Below are 13,167 nucleotides of genomic sequence, written 5' to 3' on the forward strand. Positions count from 1 at the left end.
TATCTTTTTTTCTTTCTAGTTATTTTTCCCTTTTCTGCCATTGATACGTTGTTATATTTCAAGCACTTGAACACGAATCAAGGAGCCATTTTACGAACTCGTATGTAATTCCCTCGTATTTTATTGGAGGTTCTGAGGAAGTGTTAAGCTACCTTTGATTTTGTTTGCAATGTTTATTTTCTTGGTGAAACATACATGTGATGTCTGTGGGGGTTTGTTTTGGTAAAACATATAGAATCAACGTATCTCTACAAAGGGATATGTGCTAACTTTTTACGTTAACTGGCATCTAGATTATTGCTACTAGACTCTTGGCTTGCTGTGAAGTATCATGAAATGCTCTTCGTGACTGCAGTTTTTCCTGCTCCGTACACACGCGCTGAGTCTCAAAGCCTGATCGCCTGACGCTTTACTGCATTATCGATCGGCGGAGCAAGCATGATTCACATCATTTGCCGGGAAAAGAGCATTCAAGTCTGGCTGGAGGGAACTTGAGGTTCGATATTGACGCTAGAGTTGCAGGGTATGCTTGTTATCCGAAAGGACCACCAAAATCTGCCGACTTATGCTGTGATGCGGACTGTTTTTGTAGTTGAATAATGATGTTCTTTGAATCAATTGATGGCCTAGGAAGGAAGCACATCTCCATAATTCCCGAGGGGGTTCATTTGCATACGGTGCCGGCCGGTATCCATCCCTTTTTCCCTCCGCCCGCTGAGGCCGTGAATATTTATTTACAGACCATTAAGCTTTCTCGAGGAATTCTGAGCCTTTAGTGAGTAAATGTCCTCCTTACTTTTCTGTCGTATTTAGCCTTTGCTGCTCAAGATTTTGACCTTGGTGCAATTGGTTTAATGTAGTAGACCTTGAAGTTGAAACTTCGTAGCAAGATTGAGGCTAGTTTCCGTCAAATGAACCTTACGGGGAAATAAATGTGTGAGATTGTAGTGAGTGCCTGTATTTAAACTTTTTACGCATAGTCTATTCGCTATCTAAATCGTTTAGACTGTGGTCTATGTAATTTAACCGGTGTTTGCTTGTGAGAGTTCATTTGGGGAGAAATTTATACCATAACTAAAGTACCTCTCGCGTTGTTGATACGTATGGTTTTTAGGTGGCGAAACAGATTTTTACGCAGCAAATTATGTTCTAATGACGCAGTTCGCTTATTCTCTATCTCATTGTCAGTGTTGCGGGTTGTTTTCGACTAATATCGGGGAAGTAGCTGATTCAGTTCTGATGAAAGCATAGTTTTATTCTTGTGAGAATAATGAAGTAGTGGTGGTTTTATTCAGTTATTCGCCTCAATGAAACAACACGCATGGAATATATTATCGTAGATTTCCCGTAAAATTGATGTGGGAGTGTTCGTAACGATTGTTGATTTTGTACTCATCTCAAGTAAACACCTTGTGTCTTCTTATATTACAAACCATGATTATGTGTCATGCTATTTGTTGCGAATGAAAATAATTTGCTACTTTTTCACGTAGATTAAGTGATGTATTTTTATGGCCATGATGGGCGGACACTTGCCAAATACAGGCTCAATTGTTCGAATGTGGCGCCTTGTATCGGCGCCTGGCGCTTCGGGAAGCGGCTGTGGCTCGTTGTCTCGAAGTTGAGTAGTGTTTTTTCATGAGATTTTTTGAATTCCGCTTTAAAAATGCATTTTTGTTTTATAGTGATATTATTTTGCGAACTTACTTTTTATAAAGTTTACTCATTCGTAGGCTAAGGTTAACGTTTCTTACTTTTTTATTTAAACGGATAGGCGTGTGCGCTTGAAAACTGTAATGGAGGCAATTAAATGGTGAAAATCCGTATAAGGCAAGGAATTAAAACTTGATCAGCGGAAAGATACTGCAATATCGAAGTAAGATATGGAAAGATGAAATCGATCGAAAATATTTGCGATAATTCATCCTGACGAGGCTGATTAATCGTAGATTATCTCAAGGTGAATCGAATGTAAATTATTTACTGCGTATAATATCGCCGCGTCGTGGGGAATATTTCCATTTTGAACGGAGGCGCGGGTGGAGAAAAAAAATCGGTAATGCAAGAGAAAGGTCGATATCGATTATCATTGAATAATTGACGGTTCACTATATCTATCACAGTTTTCTATTAATTTTATTTTTTATTCATGTCCGACCTTGTTCAGGAAGCTAGTTGATTTAAAGCACTGAATTACCTCATTTTTACTTCAAAACTCAGGTTAGTTAAGGCCTGTTTACACGATACATTAACACGTACGAGTTAATGTAAGTACGTTTGCGTGAATGATTTTTGTGGACCGGAACGGAACATGTACGAATGCATGAACCAAATTAGAACAGGTTCTATTTTCCGTTCATGCATTCGCACAAGTTGGGTGGTTACACTGGTTACACGGTGCATTTTCGTGTTCATTCACGCGTTCATACATTTAGACATTAAGCCGTACGTGTTAATGTATCGTTTAGAAAAGTGTGAAGTACAAAATTCGAAGTTCATGTTGGCCGTGGCTTCGTCATTTAAAATAATTGGGGGGACGGTGCATTATGAGTCATCCTAATTGAGAGTGATAATTAAGAAAATGCAGGGAGGAATCGCTATTGAAATTCATAGAGGGGGAAAGATACGTGATGGGGTACCCTCTGAATGGAGGGGGGTACCCGACGGAGGGTTTCCGTTTGCGTCGTTGAAAATTTGGGGGGCTCTTAAAAATAAAGTAATCGGGACGTAGAGGAAAAATCAATAATTTAATTATCGGATGAAATTATCCGTGAATTTGGTCAACATTTTTGTATTTTTTTCAACCATACGTTTAATATTACAGCTCATTCAAGTTGCCTTCAAGATAGGCCTTCCGAGGGAAGTTTGGTTGTGATTTTAGTTAATATTCTCTTTTTTTGGTGCGAAGCGACTCTAAGGTTCTCTTTTTTCTTAGAACTCGGAATCTCCTCAAACCTAACTTGCCTGTCAAAATTAAGTGCATTTATTCATTAAATTTCGTACCCATCCCCACTCAGATGTTTTCTTCGGGGAATCAATTGGACTTAAGCGCCCTTTGAAAGTTTATTTGTAGGTCTCAGCAAAAAACCCAAAATAGATTACTTGGCTATAGTCTAAGCCTACGGTTGAAATATAGTTAGATATACATAGATATAGTTTTATGGATATTTAGTAATATAGTTATATAGAGAGATAGCTTTTGATGATTGATTCCTGTATTATATTAACTTTGCTTTTATGTAGATCATTTTAATTTAATATAATTATTAATAAATTATATCAACTCATTTCGAAAACGAATTTCCTCAGTTAAAACTCATACCGAATTAAAAGATCCTCTTTCTTCCTCCAACCCGCGCTAATTTGAATGCTTATTTTATCCTTTTTTATGTTTTTTTATGGTTAATATTTATTAAAGCTTCAGGTTACAAGTTTTATATTCAATGTAATGGCCGTATCGGCTGTTTTTGATTTATTAAATAAAAAAATGCGTGAACACCTATTAATAAATAACTGAAATTTCGATTTAAAACTTTTTCATGCCCTCAATCGTTTATAAATATCCATAGTGTTCAATATTTATGTATTTTTTTTCGTTTGGCACGATCTCTCGTTTTAAAGTATTTATGATGACAAGTTACGCGAGTGTGGCCCCACTATCTGCTGGATAGAAAGCTATTTGGTAACACGCGTATAATTGCGTTAGCCAGGATCATTATCGCGACTATCATTTCAAGCGTGTCCTGCATTGCGAAGAGCGATCTAACCGTTTGTTTTCATTCCTCTCAGGTGCGATATGCCTTCAAATTTATTTTGAACGAGTCCCGATTCCGTCGTCCAAGCAGTGCACGCGTCGTCCGCGAGTCGGCAGCACCGTCCAGATTAATCGGTGGTCTCTCGGTTTAAGGGACACACATCGGTTCGAAAGGGTACACGGTCATAATCAATGAACCCCCCATGACGGAGGGAAGTCCTCGGCGGAAAACCACGTGAGAGAGTTTTCGTGTTCCCCTGCGAAGCCAGTCTCCGACCGCTGTTGCTTCTGTGCGGGTCATTCAAAACCTTTCCTCCGCGAAGTCGAGTATCGTGCGCATCTCGGTTGTAAGCTCTTCTGAGTTGCGAAAATCATTGTTTTTTTTTAAACCTTACCGTTCGTATGTCAAGCGTTCTTCGCCGATTAAATGGGGACTATAGTGATGGGCCCGCAGGATATAAATTTTGGCAGCCGACTGCCGGTTCTGTTTAATGTTACGGGTGTGAAGAAGTTATCACCTGCTACGGGAGTGTGCTCCTGTTTCGGCGCTCTCGACTAGGTCAGAGGAGTGGGGGAAAGTCGGGAGGCAGGTGTTCCGTTGTAAAAAGTTCCGTGGTATATTCATCATGATGTTACTATCCTTCCTGGAGAAGCACTTCCACAAGCACCAGAAGGTGTTTCCTCTCGCCAAAAAAGGTAAACATTTACGCAAGAAAATATTATTATCGCACCTAAGTTCCAACTTAGTCTTTGTTTATCCAAGAGAATTGTGAAACACGTGTTTATTCTTTAGAAATTGCGCTCCAGCCTACGTTAGTATAAGCCATAAATTTCCATCCGTTAGTGTAAGCCATAAGTTTCCTTTAGTTTTCTTTGCCATCGCACGTGCGTATACATTTATAGCCGTTCATCGGGCAGAGAAGTTGCGTACCCACGCAATTTTTCACAATAGATTTGCATGGATTCAAACTTCCTCTGTGATTTTAAGTCCGCTTGTGCGTGAAAATTCATTTTATTTATGGCATTATCATGGTATTTTGCGCTGAGCGGCGAAGTGCTGCCTACCCACGTAATTTTTCGTCATAGATTTGCATAAAATAAGTTTTCTTTCGTGATTTTAATTTCCTCCGTGTGTGAAAGATTCATTAGCATTTTCATAACAGTTTTATGCTTATTGGTAAATTGTTGGCATTTGAAAGCCAGCAAAACAAAATTTTAATTTCAAACGTACCTCGCTTCTGAGAATGCCTGAATGAGCCTAAATTTATATTCAGTAATTCACGTGAGTACAACAGTATTGATTTCCATACGATTGTGAATGTTATCACATTAACCCTTACGCATATATAATAGTTTTTTGTGTTGTAAAAAATTCGAAAATGAATGTATGATATTCTCTGCGCAACTCTTTTCCTGTAGTAATTGTATTGGTATTTTAATATCTCTTGTATGTCATTGTTGTTATTTCCAGTGGATGATTCCCACTCGTCACCGTTTTTATATGAGCGTATAAACGGAGAATTTTTTCATGAAGTCCCGAATTTATGGCATATGGTACTTTGTATGCGCAAAATATTACATGTGCTGAAAATATACTGCGACGATTGGTAATAATTCCTTCACTCGTATAATTTTTCTCCAGATTCAGTATAGTTCACTTATTAATACAATGCATTAATTAGTAAGAATCCTTTGTTTTGCGTTAATTTAATAGAATTTATGTTGGCTGAAAAACGATTTCAAGTGACTCACCAATTGCCAACATTATATTCCAGTATATCTTTAAAAAATTTAGCGTGACAATGTGAACCAAAACTTCAGGCTTAGGAGTGATTGAAGGCTATCATACCAATGAGCATGTCTATCCAATGCACCTCCTACTTGCGTCTTTTTAACGAAGTTTATTTTTGATAATTTTGCGTTAACTTTTACGTTTCACTCACCCGTATTTATTGTTGTCATTAATCTGCGGTCAGGACTCTGCGTTACGTTTAACTTTGTGGCATATCCTTTTTCCCATGCGTTAAGACTTATCTTTCCAGATCTAGTTTTATTATGAAAATTTCCATCGGGAAGTATTGGAAAATGCTTAATGTCCATGTGTTTTGGGTAATTATGTCATATGATCATCTTACCTCTTGTTCACCTTAGGTCAGGGACGGACACATGCGGCCCACTTTTTAAAAAATGTGACTCAAAACTATTGACTTATTTTTTTCATTATTGTAGATGATGGGAGTTATGGAGGGAGTTTGGTACCTGAAGGTTAAAAGGACAAAAGTTATTGTGAATTAACCATTCAGTGAAAGTTCGGGTATTATATTTAATCAGTATAACACCTGAAGTTTCTGTAAATAATTAATAAGAAATTCTGTAAATACTACTACCGCGTGCAAAGAAGAGCTGCCAGGTATGTGAAAGGTCGTTACGATCGTGATGTTAGTGTAACTGACGTCTTAGATAAACTCGGATGTGAATCTCTGTCGGACCGAAGATTGAAAAATCGACTAAACCTTTTAGATAAATTCAGAGCAGTGTCTTTTCTAACGAAGTTAACCATATCTTAAGGACGCCAACATACTACGGAAGATCAGATCATATAAATAAAATAAGAGAGATAGATTGTAGAACAGACAGATTCAGAATGTCATTTTTTCCAAGATCAATAAGAGATTATAACGGCAGCGATATAACTCATAAGTAGATTGCATGACCTGTAGTGTAGCCTACTAACCTGTGTAAAACTTAATGCATGTTTCTTAATTTTATTATTATTTCTAACAGCATGTGGTAGTATGATTTGTTAGTATACGTGACGTTTTTTTGGACCGTGTGGTGTGCATGTGGTAGTCCAATTGCATACTGCATGCTGGTGATTGATCACCCCCTGCCAAACACCCTAGAGGTGGCTCGCAGGGTATTATGTATATGTAGGTGTATTCGCGTCCTACGTAGCCATTCCTCTTGATAAATGCAGCCTGCTTGTGTGAAAGGTTATCGATCCTTGCCGTGGATAATTATATTGTCGAAAGCTACCTTTGTGTACGGTCTCGAGGTGGGCGGAGAACAGCTATATTTATGTCCATATTTATTTCGCATAATTTTCGGTGCTTCTTTGCTGAGGTAAAATAAATTTCTACTTATTATGTCTCCGTTTTATTAATTTATGTGTGCATTTGATGGATTTGATGTTTTTTCTAAACTTTTAATTAATACTTATAATTTTTGTTGCTTTATGAACGTGTTGCGGATTATGGATTATGATAGGAAAAAATGGCCATTTAATTCAGGGAAATATGAATGAGTTTCTTTTCCTGATTCTTCAGACAATGTCGGAGACATTTCAATGTACGTTGCTGGGCTCACCGTAATCCGCATATTTCCCTCATCTTGTCGAAATATGTCGTCAAAATGTCATTTGACCTAAACTTTTTTTTAACCCTTCATTGCATTTTGTATCATATATGATACACTACACTCATTGAGGTATGATCTTATGTTTTCCCGGCGTATCAGTCGCAGAAAAGTTTCTCGGGTTTTGTTATTACTAGGGTTATTCTTCATCAAGGTCGGCATGGGCCATGAAATTAAAACCACGGTGAAAATTAAGATTTATCGAACGCATTTTAACGACACCATCCAAATATCATGCATTTTTCATAAAATCAAATTTGGCATATCTTGAAATGTTCGAAATTCGTAATAAAAATTATACCCATTGCCTAGAAATGACAGTGGCTGACCAACTAGTTAGTTTTAGTCCATTATTTGAAAGATAAATAATTGTTTCCCGGTTCTGAAGCTTCCTTAATGTTTACAAATACTAGTTCTAGAGTCCTCGACCGTAACGTTTAATAAATTGGTTATAAATATTTCTCTTTCTCTGCGCAAGGGATATTTTATTAACTTTATTTTATTTAAGCGAAGTTTTTATGCAAAAATAGGTAGCAACTTAGAGTTTGTACTTAAAACAGAAAGGGTGAAAAAGTTGTGTATCTTCACGTTATTTATTTCATTCTTTCGTCTTAGTATGATTGAAAGATACACGATTGTACACAATATTTTCCCTCGTGGTTCCTTTGGTGTGTTTTCTCGAGGTCATATCATTGGATAATTAGCAAAAATTTAATACTGGAGCAATTATATGATGATATATGAGGGAATGAGAAACCAATGGGTACAAGTGTTATTTTTGTTGTAGTTTCTTCGGGTTTCCCACTGGATGAGGTTCTCAGGGATGGAGAACCTCATCCGGTGGGAAACCCGAAACAACTTCAACATCATCATACGCCGGGAAAACCTCAGATCTTTTTTCAAGTGATATTTTTCTCAACATAGGAAGGTAAGAAAAGTTTCTCGGGTTTTCCACCGGTTGATGTCGTCCATGTCTCCCGACGTTTCGATCCGCGACTTGCCGATCATCCTCGGAAGACCCCCTGAGGATAATCAGCAAGTCGCGGATCGAAACGTCGGGAGACATGGACGACATCAACCGGTGGAAAACCCGAGAAACTTTTCTGCTACACTCATTGAGGTTTATTTATTTCTGAAGGGCACAATCTTTCCTCTCTAACCCATGGTGTATCTGATACGATACCACCCGTTGTTATACTATGTGTTTCTCGAAGCAGTCAGTAGGTGCTATAGGTGATCAGCTTCTCATTATGTAGAAGAAAGTCAGCTCACCCCACATGGCATACGAGTAAGAGAATTTACCCGTGTGATGTATTTATATGTAATTAGGAAGGAACGTGCGTCAATGAGAAGTGCTCGATGAGTATGTGAAATGAAAATCTTTTGTGGAAAATTTACAAGTCTATGAATAGCAACATTTCACATTTCTTACCACTGCTCCGATTCCCTTTAGTTATATGTACTTGTATTCTTTAACTTCAGGGATTTGATTTTCGGCATATTTTATTACCGTTATATTATATGTATATATATATATATATATATATAAGAAATAAATAAATAAGTAAATACTTATCCATTTAACGTAAAAGTTGTCCAAAACGATAATGTATTATATGAAATACATATTAAAATGTTTCCTTAAAAATTAAGGAAATACCAGAAAAAGTTATTAAAATGTAGTAGTTGAAGCATTTATAGATATATTTCATAAAGAAAAAATTTTTGACACGTATTTAGAAATTCATCCGGTTAAGGGGTAAATGCGTCCGGCTGTTATCCTTACATCTCCTGCCAAACGCCTATCAAGGTGGCTTGCAGGGCAGCATACATATAGATGTAGGCAGGCATATTGCCTATATTGGGGGGGCTTTGGTTTGCTCAAGGTGTCTCTTTCCTCTTTGCATCGATAACTTTTACATCTACATTGTACCCTGCGAGCCAACTCTAGGGTGTTTGGCAGGGGGTGACCAATCACCAACATGCAGCATGCAAGAGAACCGCCACATTCACACCGCACGGTCATAGAAATATTAAGCATGTCGACAAAATATACGTGCACATTTGAAGGAAAGACAACAATTGCTAATGGTTAGTTATTCCTATAGCAAATCCATGCAGGGGCGCTGCTACGAATTAAGGCTGGGGGGGGTTCAGGTGCAACTAATACCGGGGTCGTCTGGGGGTATGGAATACCCACCAGGATAAGCGGGAGGTGCGAAATTAATAAATTGCGGCTTTTCAAGATATATGGTTCAAAATGGTGAGTTTTACGGCTTTTGGGGGGATATTTTATTAATAATTACACTACTCTATTGGTAATATCAATCCAAGTAAAATGGATTAAACATAAACTTTAATTTCTCTGAGCTCTGGAGGGGGGGTTTATCCCCCAAACCTCCCCTCGCTACGCCACTGAATCCATGCAAGGTTAGAACTATGGAAGAAAAACAATTCGTGCAGTGAGTCGTCCTAGCAAGTGACGCCATTAATTCTATTAATCGGGACACCGTTGCTATCCTTATTAGTACGAGGGAAGAATTAAATTTTAAATCACTGTTGTGCAGTCTATTTCTTTTAGTTTCTTCTCGTGATCTTATCTGCCATAGTACGGCGGTAAACGCAGGATATGTTTCACGTCGCCTAATGTCACTTGTAGGTTCCTCATCGTGGTTAGTCAGTAGTATTTACAGAATTTCAGAAACACTGAAGAAACACACACGTAATTTTATGTAAAAGGGGATGAAAATATATAATCCCAATGGAGTAGGGTTACATCGCCCGCTTTTGTGAAATACCATTCGTTCTTCATCACTAAATTGAATGCCTAGGCCAACGAGGAACACTCCATTGTCTGCCAACCTATTACTCGTGTGATATTGCTTTTCCAAATGGCCTTAACCTCACGTGTCGCGCCGTGGAGACATAAGCGGCTTTCAGCCCGGCACCTACCGGCAATTACGACACATTCACAGCTTGCCAACTAGATAGAATAGAAAATAACATCCGAGGGAATTCAGCGCTGCGGAAGCAAATGGGATTATAGCTTAACTTCACTCCCGCCATCTCGTGCCATAATCAGAAAGTCCGTTTGACTCGGGGTGTGTATGCACTTGCACAGATTGGCGTACGTGTAAGGGGCACATTTCAAATTGCGCCGTGTAAAAGCGGTGAATTGCTGGTACGCATGGAAGAATATATGAACGCGAAATGGCATCTGTTCTAATTTTGTTCATGCATGCGCGCAATTGCACGCCATATTGAGAAAAAAAATTCAGTTACGAATTGTGCAATTAGGTACCCAGTGTAAAACAGCCTTAGAGCTGGACGGTATGAAAATTAATTTTTGCTTTTCTATAAGAAAAAAATACAATCTCCACTCATCATACTCAAAAGAATTCGATTCAGATTTAAGTTCTGAAAAGGCCCGCCTAGAGGAATCGCTGGTTATTTAAGCTTCGTCGTAACCGAAGTGCTCAAAATTAAATATTTGCCAATATTTTTAGTTTAAAATAGTTTTTCTTCGATTCATGGCTTTCAGCGACGTTAAATAGCAAAATGATAGCGCACATGATTATGAAAATCGAATATTTACGTTTCTAAACACGCTTTTATAGGCACATAGCGAATAGCAGTACCAAATGCATGTAACTGACGTTATTTGACTTCAGTTGCAACTTTCATTTCATACAACCTCGAAAAGTTGTATTTTGATGCAGCAACGTTTTATTTCTATCATAATTTTTCTTGGAACAAAGAAATTTACAGCAGTTTGTTTACAGAGCAACATCTACATTCAAGTTGCAATCAACATGTTCCGTTTGCTTTGATCGGTATCCCCATCATAGCCCGATCTCCAGAAGAAATTTGCAGAAATATAGCGTGGATATCCCGATGACATTTCCTTCATACATATATCTTGGTGTACCAAGGCCATTGGGATCGGTGGAAGGTCAAGGGAAACGCAACGCATCTCCTCGACCGATCGTGGTTTTTCATTTTTTCGTAACTTGCTCGCCTTGAACTCACTTTCAGCATGAAATTTTCATGAGTTGACTCTTGCCAACATTTTTTCTGCATCTTAAATGTGGTAATTTACCATTATAATTTCATCAGAGTTAAAATTTCGATACCCTAGGTTTATGTTGACGAATTTTGCCCTTAACACTTTCAGTAATTAATTAATTATTAAATTCTAATATTTAGCCGCTAGAGACTCGGAGGATGCGCGCTAGTCTTAGATTGCTGGAACAATTGGGAATAGATATCTTTAAAAGCGACACGGAGGAAATCATCTTGGAGCTCCACTATATTTCCAAGTCCGACAGAAGCGATATATTAAGAGAGATATTTTGCCGAACAGGTAGATATGGGAATTCGTCTTTCCCTCACATTAAACCATAAAGGACTTTGATAAATGCTTATCGTAATCTTGTTTGGGCATTTGCTTTTTATATGTAGACGGCTGGTGTCATAACATCCCCCTGCCACACGCCTTTTTAGCTGGCTTGCGGGGTTTGCTTGTATTTGGATGTAAATATTTCCATTGTGTTAGCTTTAGTGTTCAACGAATAATAAGTCACACAAAATAAAAAAAAAATACAACCTACCGAGCGGAAGTACTGTGTTCTCTGAAATAGTGTGAAGTTTAGAAAGCCCCAACCCCAAATGTTTGAATTTCATTTGGATGAGGTGAAATTCGACGACATCGGTGGCGGCTGGATACAATCCTTGCCTGGCACACCGAAGGTCGCGGGTTCGAGTACCGCGTGGTTTGCTTATCCCTGTACCGGGCATGGATGTCTGTTATAGTCCCTCTACGGAAAAATCTGTGGAATATTCTTAATCAGTGGCGTAACTATGGGGGGATAGATATTGGGGGATATATACCCCCCAAACCTCTGAGAAATAAAATAGTTATTTAAAACTATTGTCTAGTTTTCAACTTTAATAACTGCTCCTGCTTAAAGTTAAATTTTTAGTGCCAAAATTGTGAAAAATGTATATCCAGGCATGTAATTTTAAAAAATTCCCGAAAAAGCCGCCAGTCGCCACCCCTGGCCATTCCATCACATCCCCCCAAAGCATATTCGTAGTTACGCCACTGTTCTTAATTTTAGAATATTCTTTCATATTTGTAGGGACAGCAAGGCTTGGTTTCGCTGATGGTAGACTTCGTCGCCTTAATGACGTAGTTGGGATTTTTCCATCCTAATTCCTTCCTTCCCTATACCTGGAGGCGTCGCGACGCTTCACCCGGTTCCTGTCGCCCATATTAACGCTACTTATTGATACGGAGTTCTGGAATGTCTGGAATACCTCCGACATCTAGGTATTGCACGCCATCGCAAACATTTATCTCTTTGTTGCGCTCTTAAAATTCTCGTCAAGTGAATTTGGGATCTCGGCTGAACAGACTCACTTGGGCTGAAATTTAAAAAAAATTGAAAAGAACTGGGCTGGCTCAGACCTCAACATTATTTTATCATAACTTATGAACTATTTGGCATTGAGACATGTGCCTAGTGTCGGTGGAAAGGAAATTTAATTAAAAATTTCATTGAATTTTACGTGTCAGGGTAACGAAACTTGAAATTAATCCTCTCAAATTAATTTATCATCAAATTACGAATTTAATTTTTTAGTTTTCGATTCAAGAGAGATGGCAGTGTTTATGGGGTCAAAGTTGCGTCTACTTCACAAAGAAAACCGCCTTCGGGTTTCTCTAATTTTTCCAATTTCGAAATTAGATTACTTTAGAAATGTTTTTCTATTATAAACGTATTGGCTAACTTTTCAAAGTGTGTTGACATTCGCTCTTTCCTACCGAACTTGGCATTAAGGTTCCTTCCTTATTATACTAATATGGTTCAACTCGTTTAGCCTTTAATAGGTTTACCGTAAAGCGACGCCTCGTCACCTTCATTGCAAATATCCATTTACGCATACTTTACTTTCAAGGTCGTAGAGAGCGGGGGGGGGGGGGGGGGGGGGGGGGG

This window comes from Ischnura elegans, chromosome 11 (assembly GCF_921293095.1).
Source record: "Ischnura elegans chromosome 11, ioIscEleg1.1, whole genome shotgun sequence".
NCBI lineage: Eukaryota > Metazoa > Arthropoda > Insecta > Odonata > Coenagrionidae > Ischnura > Ischnura elegans.